Consider the following 13,187-nt stretch of genomic DNA (forward strand, 5'->3'; position numbering starts at 1 on the left):
CGTCAAAAATCAGAGGTGATGTGTCTGTTCTGACTGACGCAAGTAGCCTATTGTGTGAGGCCAATGTAAAATACTGTAAAATGGTGGAATAGCACCTTGTACACTCTCATATTGGTCCTGGATGTAATGTATGCAGTATAGCTATGTGTCACATTACAGTGGGCATAGTCTACTTATGTGTATGTAGAGACCTGAGTATGGGTGACATAGTGAATGACAGTGTGATGTGAGTGAATGCAAGTATATGTTGTAATGTTAAGGGGCAATACATGTATTACCTACCTTATGTGTGTACTTACCTGTTGTTCTTTGAAGTATGCTGGCCTGGACTTGGGGACCAATTCCTCCATAGAGACGTGGCAATCCTGGCCTGTCCCTGACAGGGACTATACAACATCACATAGCCTTGTTGCAGTGGATGATGATGTCATAGATGCCTTGGTCCCTGTTTGATCAAAGGTCCTACAACATCATTGTCACATGTGTGAACTCACTACTAGTAGAGGGGATGTGAAATACAGGCATATCCCAGTGTATAAAGTGAGTTCAAATGGTCAGGTTCCTGTTACAAAGCCACTGTGTCAGCTCCTATGCCTGGGTTATTAAGGCATAGGAATTTTGATGCATTCCAGGCTAAGTGCAACTCATCTCAAAGATGCCTCACACATTGAAAATCTTGTAAATATCACCGCGTCAGTTCTAAATGTGTTTTTACGAGGGAATGCCTGCACTGTATGTATTGTAAACTGTGTAGCGCAGTCAGTTCCACTGCAGTCAATCTTTGATGCAAACCATCAAAAACTGATGCATTTGGCCTAATGCTTCATTTTGTAAATATGAGACAACATGGAGCACGGAATGCGACTTTTGATGCGTCCAAAAAATTATGCAACAGCGGCGCAAGCTCCTTGTAAATAAGTCCCCAAGTACTTGACTTCTAAAATGGCAGGTGCAATTTTTTCCTGCAAGTTGATAGTGCCATATATCTTAACCCGTTCCTGCGGAACTCCCACAACTCAACCAATTAGAATTCATTTTTCTGCTCTATCTGTATATTCAGCGGAGCTATGCAAAAATATAACAGCTTAATACTGAAAGTCTGTGGAAACGGCATTAAATTGTATTTGAAACTTAGTCCTTGATTATTGACAACTTGCATTTTCACATGTAAAATGGGGCACAAAAGCGAATACCGCACAGCAATATTGGTCACAAATACTGTTTCCGCACTTTACTCCCAATCCTTTCCATAGGCGATAATTTTGAATTGTATACAAAGAATTACTCGATAGCGTGTGTCAGTGGCTTCTCCCACGGCTTGTACTAATTTACCATTTCTCCCTGGTGATTAACAAGTGGCTGCAGCATTAGAGCTGAAAACAGGGACACAACAATGGAAATATTTGTGATGTTCTTGCCTTTGCATTCTAATGTGCACTATTGTTGTTGGAGTGTAGCTTTTATATTCAATATTAACATGAAAAGCTTGCAAAATAATGTATAAATGATGCTGAATCGAAAACATGGTAGAATAAATATTAAAGCATGCGTTTGAAATGTGCCCATGGGGAGTGGCCACCAATGTATACGATGATTAATGAAATTGACTAATAATGAATTAATAATGTACTCATGTATGATTCTGTATTGGTACCATGAATTTTGTAATAAGGTTTTGCTGAATTAATCACTAGGCCTTAGTTAGCAAGGGTCTGGGCTTAGCTGCCTAGTCTCATATTAACTGTGTTTTTCTAACGTGCAATGTGCTGTCTTCCTAAAGGACGTGAAACTGTACTTTTCCAGAAGCTAGAGATGTGTGTGTAACCGTAGTAAATTCTTTCTCATGAGACCCGACTTGCTCAAGGAGACATTCTTGCTGAATGCAACAGTGTAATTCGCAACAGGTACAAGGTCGCCTAAACTGGTAAAGACAATGGAACTACAGACTGGAGCGACGAGTGTAACTTTTCTTACCTGACATTCTACCCATTGAAGATGTAAATCACAGGAACCAATAAACTGCATGAGAACTGTCTTAGGTGAAAATTCTAATAAGGTGATCAACGGATTATTGGACAGAGATAACGATGCACCAAATATTGCCCAACTGGAAATTAGAGACTTGTCCGACAAGATTAATATAACAACGTGACACAAGAAGAAGCCAGCCATTACCTAGCCATTACAAACCTTTTACTGAGCCATTATAGGGACACTCTTGCTGTGGTACCCTGCCTTAAGACTTTGTTGTTCTGATACCCTAAACCATCCTCATCATCTCTTTGCCCTATAACACACTTCTCCTCCTTATGAGGGAAGCATTCCTTCTTACCCTATCTTACTGAGACTTTGCTGCTTATCCTGGCTGATGGCGAATCGACTGATGTCCTGAAGACGAAGACTGACTCTGTATGCTGACCCATTACGGAGGGTAACTATATGATAATGAATTGTAATTGTCTATTTGCGTTTTCTTTCTAGGTACCAACTGCTCTTTTGACAGAGACCATAGTTAGATGTTTTCCAAATTTGTGTTGCTAAATTGTTTTGCATGAAGCCCAACATGCTGATGCTAATTAGAAGTTAGTTAAGGAGTTCATTAATACTGGGTGCAAATAGACAAATGACTGAATCTTTGCTTTGTTGAATACTATACTAATGATACTCTGCTAAAGTTGATTTATGTTGACATCGTGCTTTGTTCTGATGTTCTTGATTTTTGCCTTGATAAAGTCTTATTCAAGTTGCCATATTTTAATGCTTTTGATGTGGTTATTGATATTGAGACTAATAAACATGACCTTAGAATTGTAACTAATGGGGAATAAATATCTTAGCCTTTATTAGCTTTGCGTGATCATTTATTTGCTGAAAAGTCATGGTGTTTTAGTCTTATTGGAGGGTATTGGCAAGGCAAATGGATTAGTTATTGTGAATACTGAAGAAGTGATTGATCTATTGATTGAAATGCCAAATAACTATCTCGTCTTAAGGAGTTCCCAATCAGGGTCAAAATATTCATTGGCCTAAAACGAGTCCCCATGTAAATAAATTAACTAGGTCGGGACGCGTTATCATTGTCCACATGTTTGTTTCATTCATGCTAGTATTTAGCCCTTTGTGATGAAATATATTGTGCAGCTGGAGCATTGTGTAACACACACATGCTTGTTTGTGCTGGAACAGGTGGCCAGGCACAGGTTTCAATTACGATTACTGCACAAGGGTGTATTTTCTCAGTTGCTGAGGTGAGTTTCCTTCTTGTACGACAAAAGATGTTTAAACACTGAACATGTCCCCTATAATCAAAGGCTTGTGACTTACAAAGTTAACTTTGCTGTCGATTCCAAAGTTTTCTTCTACAGTGCCAGCCAGACAGGTTCAAAAAGAAAGAATGTCTGTTTTCGTTTCACCAGACATAATCCCTCCCTAACATCCTTTCCCACTATTTACTAGACTGCAGCAGCTATCGCATGAAGATAGGTTGTCTGTGTTTGGGTTAGTCCAGTTCTGGTGACCATGATGTAATTACTATAATCAGGAGCGCCTGCCTCTACAGTGCGGCCGCTTGCTTAAGGTCAATTGTACAAATGTATTTATACTCACCATAGTTCTATCTAATTTGTAATTACCACGGAGCGTGCTTTAGTAACTGTGTGGTCCTGATTCCATTCCAGGTTGTGTAGGTTTATTTAATCATTCTCGCTGTTTTTAAATGTAAAAGAAACGCCATCGATTTGATCATTTATAGCATTGATGTCACTAGAGCAACTCAATGACTGGTTTAATTTTAGTGCGGAAGACAAAACCCGTTTGCGTAGCTGAGAATTGAAAATACGCATCTATATCAAACAGATGTCGTTTCTTTTACATTTAAGAATCAGCGCGAATGAAGAAAAAAAACTACAAACCCTTGCCATATTTATAATTTTTTTTTTTTCGACATGCCCTGCGGTTTCCAGTCACACCGAACTCAATGCTGATCACTGAAATTCAAAATCAATTTTAGTCATTAGCTTAGTTTACTTTGTATACGTGATCGCATGTTTACAGCTAGACAAACTATGATAGTGCTAGGGGATGTGTTGGATCAAAAAATGGCAACTACATCGAGAGATGGGTGCTAATCCGATTATTTCGGATCGTTGGAATATCTGTTAAGGGATTACTGCCCCCCCAATTGTCTTTTCTTATATTTCTTAGAGCTATCTGCTTGTGTGGTGTCAGATTATTTGGCGACCTGAATAACACAGGCAGCATTTCCTACTGAAAATATTACTTAATAATTTTGTGTTCTGTTTACAATGTATGATGTTGTGGATTGCATCACAAATGCCTATGTCAGACAGACTGCCTTCTTTCATATGCCTGCTGGTAGAAAAAGAAGGAGCATTGGGCCAGATGCAAATTGCAAGTCGCAAAACAACATGTACAACAGTGTTAAGTACACTGTTTGAGATTCCCAATGGGGTCGCAAATGACTTACCTCATCAACAGTCGTGAGGTAGGTTGCAATTTGTGACCCCATTGGGAATGTCCGCACTCACGGGGATGGTGGTCTGCTGGGCTCAGCAGACCGCCATGTCAGTGACTACTTTTCAATAAAGCCGTTTTTATGGGGGGAGCGCAAAGTGCTCCGTCCCATTCTGTAATCCCTCTTTGGGCTTCCAACTACGCCCATGTCACGTCAGTCACATTAATTGGTTCAATGGCTTGCCTTTTAAAATCCGCTTGCTTTCATTTGTGAAAGGCATGCATACGTCATGCCTTTTCCGGTGTTTAGCCCACCTACACAACACCGGTAAACTACTAAAAACAAAAAACATACGAAGCTTGATGTTTTCAGCATGGTGTCCGGACTACTTTATCTGTTTATTTTCCAGGCAGCGTGATTGTGCTGAATTTTACATAGTGCAATCGCGCTGCATTTTTTTTTCTTTACAACGCTAATAGCTCTAACTCGAGCAAATGCGAGACCCGTTGCATTGAAAATGCTTATTTTAAATGAAGCCCATTTTCCTTAAAGTCCGTGGGACTACTGCCTGTTCTGAAAAAACATTTTTGTTACCATTCACAAAGGGGAAGAGGTCCCATGGGGACCCTTTCCTGTTTGCGAATGGGTTAATATAAATTTAAAATTGTTGTTAACAGTGATTGTTTTGTGATCCCATTCATGGTCACAAAATGATCATGATCATACATCCCCCTGCAAGTCACAATTAGGCAGGGATGTCCTTGGAATGCTCCTTCCTAACAGTGAGTCGCAAACACTGTTTTGAAAGTCGGTAACTGCATACCGACTCGCCAAATAGAGATTTGTGCATAGGGAAATGCTTTTTGTAGGTTGCATATGGGCCGATTCGCAGAATTGGCCCATTTGCAACCAAAAAAAGCCACATACATGTGGCCCTCTGACCCTGTTCCTCATCTCAAGTGACTTGTCCACTTGAACATGCCCATTAAAAACAATGGAGAAACCAACAGGAAAGGGAGCGCCACTGCCTTTTCTGCCTCTAAAATGTCTGGGTTAGGATAGTACTTTCTACTTAAGCACCCCCTGGCAAGGAATCCCTGACCTCAATTGTCTTTTCTTAGTTTTCTTATTACTTACTTTACTCTTCATATGATCTAAAAACCAACTCTATGGAAAGCAGCATTGCAAAAGAGTAAAGGGGAACCAGATCACTCTTTACATCAATAGAGCCCTTTTAAATGAGGGTGTTCCTCTCACCTACCCCCTTCTACTTGTGGGTAATTTTTTGTACACCATGTCACATACACATGCCCTTTTGATTGGATCAGAAATCAGAATCATACTTAACATTGTAATGATAAAAACTCAGAAATACAGTCTCCTTTCAAGTCCTGGGGTCTACCAAATGTCTCCCACGGCACATTTTCAGATCCCATGTCAGTGAAGGTTTTTCTGAAACTGCAAACATCATCATTCGCTATGGAGGATAGCTAATACAGACAAAGGCAAGGTGGAAGGGTCCAACAAAGAAGAAAAGAATAGACATTGCTGGTGGTGAAGTGAATGCATTAGGTAAGGGTACTACCCAGCTCATGTGAATTTGAAAGTTTCTTTTGGAAAGCATGCCAAATCTCTAAAATAACATCTTGTTTTGTATATAGCTCTTCTGACATTTTAAGAGCTGTGTATCACAGATATAATTAACCAAAGTATGATATTCAAAATAACTAGAGAAGACTGAGTCTTAATTGGGATTTGAAGTCATGATCTCCAGAAGATTGCATATGTCTTAGCGAGCAGTCATTCCTCTTCCTGATGACTGTTGAGTGGTAAAATGGGCTTCTTAGTTATCTAGACTCCTTGGGGGTTTCAGCACACACGTGTTCAGCTGCAGAAGCAAAGGCAGGCGATTACATAAGATTCAGAAAGAGCACAGTTTCTAGGCCACATTGCTCAACCTGAAGTGTCTATAATACAGCTGGGTGGGGTACATTCGGGCCCATATTTATACTTTTTTAGCACTGCGTTTGTGTCGTTTTGTGACGCAAAATCGTGCAAATTCACAAATTACAATTGTGTTTTGGAAGTTTGCGCTGGTTTTGTGCCAAAAAATGACTCAAAAGCAGCGCAAAAAAGGTATAAATATGTGCTCCTTATGCACTAATTACAAGTAGGAGAGAATTTTAAATTGTCAAGAAAAAGACAAAATTATTGCTGAAATAATGCAAAGCTAATAATGTTTATAGCGTGTATAAGTGCAAAAATTGTATTGTAGCAGGCATCATACTTAACTGTGTTAGGCCTCAAATATTTCAATACTGGCATGTTATAGTTAACTAAGCTGAACTATGGGGATGGCACAAGGCCTGATCGTCACATTTTTTAAAGATTTTTCATTTATATAGAAGTTTTGACTTATAAAAAGACAACTGTTAGCTAATGATTAGATTTGTTATTTAGACGATTAAATATGAAGTCCACAGACAGGAATGCAGTCTTGTATGGGAGGATGTGATTCCTGTGATTTCTAGCAACAGACTGTCCCACCATTAGGTAGACTATCGATTGTGGTGCATCACCTGTTCAGGACTACCACAGTTGTCTCAGAGTGGTTCTACAGCGTGCAATCATGTTCTCAGAAGTGAGTGGTGAACATATTCCTGCATTTAATACATGCTTCCCCAGTCAAACTCAGTGTCTCTAAGCTACAATTTATTTTTACTTGTTCCTAATTGATCCTCTTTGTTAGGTGTGTGTCATGGCCAAATGCCCCAGTGTGGTTCTTGCAGCATGGATCTAGCTCCCATACCCCTTGCTTCGAAAGCCCCAGTTATTGCAACTCTTCCCTTCACGTGCGTGAGATGGAGCAACTGAACATGGGCAGACACTGGGGTTCATGCTACTACTTTCAGGTGACATCCCTGTGCCAAAACTGGATTTGATTTTAAGTCTTGTGGAAGAATTATTTGTTTTACGAAATGGGCACCTCATTTAATCCAGTGTACATCTCCAATCAATTACAAGCAGAAATAGTTTTTCACATTTTTTTTTTATAAAGTTCAAACTTGTTTTAATACAATTTAGGTACAAGAAAAACACCATTGTAGGAATGCAAGGAATTTAAGTCCAAATCGGTGTTCAGTTCTACAAAATGTCATGACGTTTTTGACACCTATGCACTGATAGTAATAAATAATTAAACAACTTCTAATGAAAACTTAACTCTTAAATCTATAGATAAATAAGGGGCTTTCTTTACAAAAAAACAGCTTCCACTTGAGGACACCATCAACAGCTTTTGGGCCTTACGAAAGCTAATCTTGACACTCGACTGCTCTCAAGGAACAACAAACCCATGGTCCTAGCATTCTACTCTCTCCACTCTCTCCTAATTAGTCTACACAGATTATTACTATATTAAAATTTAATCAACTCCTGATTGGTCAGTCTATGGGGTGTTTTCATTTCAGCCAGTCGACAACTAATTTGATGACCTAAATTTGACAAACCTACGCTAACTATAACATTTTCTTTCAATAGATACACTCTGTTTCCGTCATCCGCCTCTTGCATATCTTGTTCTCAGGAAGAAACTCTCTCAGCAACATTTTACTTCCATCCTCGAGGAAAGACCAGATATTAGTAACATTCTCAAACAATAGGACATTTCAACTTATGTAATACTCAGTTAATATATGACCTTGTAGGACATGTCACCACAACCCGCTAGGGGTAGCTGTGGATACGTCTATACAAACTTGAAAAACATTTATTATTGAAGCTTCAAATCATAGAAAATAACTACAGCATCTGAATATAGTTTTGCTCAGTTAAGTAAAAGCTTTCTCGTTTTACACGTTGATTAATCAGTCATTATTAATATGAAAATCATTAATAAATATATTTGAAAATTCACACCCTCACAACATTTATACATGATATAATACTGTAAAACAACAACACCCAAGAATGCATGAATTACAAACATGAGGAGATTCTCAAAATGACCACAGATGAAGGATAGATTACATTAAAAACTGAATTATACCACATACAGAAATAAGAGTTTGGTGGAACTTGCAGAATGTCACTCTGTGGAATTTCAAACATCTACATGAAAACCCAGCAAGATTCAGTGGAATTCCACCAGTGGGTGGAAATCAGGATGCTGCGCTGTTCACGCTGATTTTTAGCACTAGGAGATCGTTCCACATTGCAAAAGTAGGACAAATGGCCCAACACAGCACGCCAGAGGCCACTGCTGCTCGAGCTGATACTAGTGCCTCTCGAGTAGATATCCTACTCAAGTGCCAGCATTCCCACCACAAATGGTCGCGACTGCCTGTGAACATCAAGGTGAAAAAAATCTCATCTGGTGTCTTCTTAGCACCAGAAAATCTGGCTATGGGACACCAGTTCTTGCTCATGCTCGCCAACTAACTGGAGGCGAGCCACACATGAGAAAAAACTCTGCTATGTAGCCGCCAACTACGTCAGTGGAGCAAAGTTTATCACCCACTCCTAACAGAAGTATCTCAGATGTCCAAAAATGTGCATCTAACATAAAATGCATAAAAAGCGCCTGCCACTATGGTGGACCCACAGCCGTTCACCAGGGTTAAAATAACCCTCATAGTCTAGCTGCAGGAAGCAGCTGATTACCTATCATGTTTTGCCTTACCTAATTTGAATAAAGTTCAGAAAGTTCTACAGAATGGACAAGCTTTCTGTTTTGCCACATGATGTGCATACTCAAAGCATAAAAATATAATACAATGTTGTAACAAATTGGGTTATTAATCGAGAGGGGTGAAGCCCCACTCGAATAGTTAACACAATCTTTATCAAAATGAACCACAAACGTAACTAAATTCACCTGTGATTAATCCTCTGGTAGCTTGGCATAAAAGCAGTAAGGCTTCAATTTAGGGTCAATGTGTAAGGTGGTTATGCAGCACTCAAACAGTAATAAAGTGAAAACACAACACAAGAAAAATCCCAGACCAATTTCGAAAAATAGAGTAAAGTTAATAATTAAAATTACCCAAAAATGACAAAAAGCACAAAGTGCTGATTGTGGTTATCTGGCTGCACTAACCCTGGTTAAAGTCACAAGTTCAGGCCAACTGTGATGGTATGTGTGTTGGACATAGGGGCCAGGTTTGTCCCTCTCAAAGAGTTCTTTTTCTCTGAGTCCCAATCCAAGTGGGGAGCTGCAGTGCAGCTTTGTGTCAGTAGTAGATGTGAGGAGACCATTGTAGGTCTCCCCACGGACAGTCACTGTTCAGTGCGAAGAGTCCGTCATTGGTGGAGTTTCGTGTTGGTGGTCAACGTGGATGGGTGGCTCTGAATCTCAGAGCTGGCATGAAGAATAGGTAATAACTGGAGATTTGCATCAGTCCAAATTCCTGATAGTCATTGGGTGATGCAATGAGTCAATTCATGGTTTAAAAGGGCCCAAGAACTTCTAAATCTTACTCTGGTTGTGTGGGTTTGAGGTAGAAGGAGGAAACTCTGATGCCTGCCATGGGTTCAAGACCTTGGTGCACCTTTTGGGCATCATGACTCACACAAGAAGAGCTAAAACACAGGGCTCACACACGTCCAGGCAGTTGGGGTAGACAGCTAGGCAGTTGCAGGAGACCTCTGGAAGCTTGTGGTGTCCCTGTAGCTCAAACATGAGTTCAGCCAACTGCCCCTTGAAGTCACTTGTGGGGAACCTGTTTTCACGGCAAGCAGATCAAGTCTTCTTTCTTCAGAGAACAGGGCAATCCATCTTCCCAATCTTCCACAGGTCTGGGAGTGTTCTAATGAGAGGTTCTTAAGGTGACACTTTTATCCCCAGTCCTATCCTATGGGTGGGGATACCATCTTTGTCTCACACTCCCTTTTTGCCAGGGTTTGGCTCCAAACTATCTAGAGTAGAAAAGGAAGGCAGGCTTAGCATGAGCTGCATTTATTAGTGGCAGTGATGGAAGCCCTTAGAAGTCAGTAAAGGGTTGGGCAAGGCCTGAGGCTACCCCTTGAAGCTCAGGAAGGCTGTACAACCTCCCACAGAGAGTGTTTCAACAGTGAAAAACGACTTAAGAAGTTTTTCACTACAAGGACATGTACAACATGTCAAAAATTTCTAAATACGATTCACACTGGCCCATGAGTGGTTAGGGCCCCCCTACGATGTGATGTATAAGTACTAAAAAGGATTGTTTAGGGCAGGCAAAATGGTTTATTTTGCTAGGTTGAACTACGTGTTTAAAGCTTTACTACAGGCTGCAGTACCAGGCCTAAGACTAGTTTTACAAGCAAATTTAGGGGTTTGCACAATGAGTTCTGCAGCACACTACTAGCGTTTACTCTACAGGCCCTGGATACACATAGTACAATTTACTGGGGACATATAAGTAAATTAAATGTACCAATAGTGTGTATGCCAATTTTGCCATTTTAAAGGGAGAGTGCAGAAACACTTTATCACTGGCTAGCAAAGGTAAAGTGCACAGTTCAAATGCCAACAAAAATGAGTTCAGCAAAAACAGGGGAATGAGGGCAAAATGTTTAGAGAAATATCACGTCAAGGATGTCAGGTCTAACAAATGTGAAATGGAATTCACCTTGGAGGGGAAGATTTTATTACTTAATAAGCATTTGTACAATGACATATTATTGGCCTTTACACAGCTAGCATAGTGTCTTATCTTCATTTGACTTCACATATCTGCAATTTATGCTTTAAGCATACCAGTATGGGGCTCTATCATGATTGTGTTTTCTGCACCGGCACACAGTGGGGTCTGTATGTTTGTTTTGTGCATCTTCAGAACATATATTAACTTGAAAAATCTCCAGGTTAGTGCATGTTGTTCCTCAAAGCAGAGCTTGAAAACACAAAGAGGTAATTATTGCACGTATTTCCAAGCTCTGTCAGAAAAAAATGAGTTAGTTAGAAGAATGTATGCACTGAAGGCGTGAAAAAAGCACAGAACCTTTGCACCAGTGTAGCACAGAAAACAGGATCATGATACACAGTGCTTGAAATGGAAAAATAGAACTGTAGATTCCATATACCAGAGTGACTGCCTCTTTCAGAGAAGTGGTTATACTCTCCAATTAAAATTATTGCACTTCTCCTGAGAAGTGCTAGTACTCTACCGTTTAAAATAAAGAAGGGTTTGAAAAGCCAAAATGTGTGGCGCTGTCCCCCAGCCTTTTGACTCTGGCAATTCTTGTTTTTGTAAAACTTTTTTGTGGGTAAGCTGGTGGTCTCTCATCAATCTAAAAAAAATGGTTGAAGGCAAAAATATTTTTTGATCTGCAAAAATCATACAAGCACAGAAGATAGGTACTTTGTGTGTGTACACCTTGTGAAAGAGCACCAGGCTGTAACTCACAGTGAGCTCAGCTAATGGCTGACGGGACTGACTCGCTGCCTCATGATGAAAGCTATAGTAAGTAGAAGAAAAATGAGAATGACACAACAACAGATTAATGGAAGTCTGTTCGAAAAGCTCTATAACTAACTGTGTTACACACATCATTTTAGTAAAATCAGAGGACCTCATTTACAAGAAACTGATGCATTGTTATGGATGCGTCAGATTTCTTGTGCCTGCCGCACATCCCCTAACTACACCATGGATCTCTGTATTTAAAATATAGAACTCCATGGAGCACGTTTTCACAGATGCATCAGAAATTCTGATGCAACTGTTGGCACTATAGTCACACATTGCTGAAGTTGCATTGTTTAAATTTTCTGAGCAGGCGGTAAAATTTTGATGCAGTAAAGACATAGAGTGACTCTGTGAAAAGCTGTGAATTTCACTGTATCAGTTTTACATGTTTTTCAATGGGGATGCGTACCCTGCATACATCATACCTGGTGCAGATATAATGTGACGCAGGGCTTCACAAACTGACAAACTGAGGCATTGGGCCCAATACATATGTTTGTAAATATGGAGCAGTGTAGGGCACTGCTAGCGCCACCGTGCGTAAAAAAGAAATGTGGCTCAAGGGGCTTGTAAATGAGGCCCAGCATGTCTTGGATAACACAAGATGTAAAAAATTTCAATTAATCTGTCCTTGGCTGTCTGTCACTTTGCTAATGCATTGTTTTGTAATGTTTTACAGGTAAACAGGAGGCTTGCAAAAATAGGGGATTTTATCGATAGGTAGCCAGCCAGAGAGCTAGGTAGCTAGCGATAGATAGATAGATAGATAGATAGATAGATAGATAGATAGATAGATAGATAGATAGATAGATAGATAGATAGATGGATAAATAGATAGATAGAACATCTATCTATCATGAACAGAGCTAAAATCATTAGCATAGACGTTAAATGTGTCCTTAAACAAAACATACAAGAGTACCAAAATCTAGAAAGCCATGAAAGCATGATATACAGACTAGAGTGGTTTATAAATAGACCTTAAGTCTTAAATTGAAATACATAGCCAGATGACATACAGGAGTGCAGTTAAAAATGCACTTTATTGCACACATACTAAAAAATAAATGACAACTTCATGAAGAACAGTTTCAAATTGACACAATTTGGCATGCTATGAAATAACAACAGTCAGATAATAAAAATGCCACTTCAAAAGGAATTTACTATACTATCACCAAGAGACAGGAAGTGATAAAGCTGGAATGTGCCCTCTAATCAACATAGAGAGCTGTTAGAAAAGGTCCTGTGATCTCATCAGA

This window comes from Pleurodeles waltl, chromosome 10 (genome assembly GCF_031143425.1).
Source record: "Pleurodeles waltl isolate 20211129_DDA chromosome 10, aPleWal1.hap1.20221129, whole genome shotgun sequence".
Lineage (NCBI taxonomy): Eukaryota > Metazoa > Chordata > Amphibia > Caudata > Salamandridae > Pleurodeles > Pleurodeles waltl.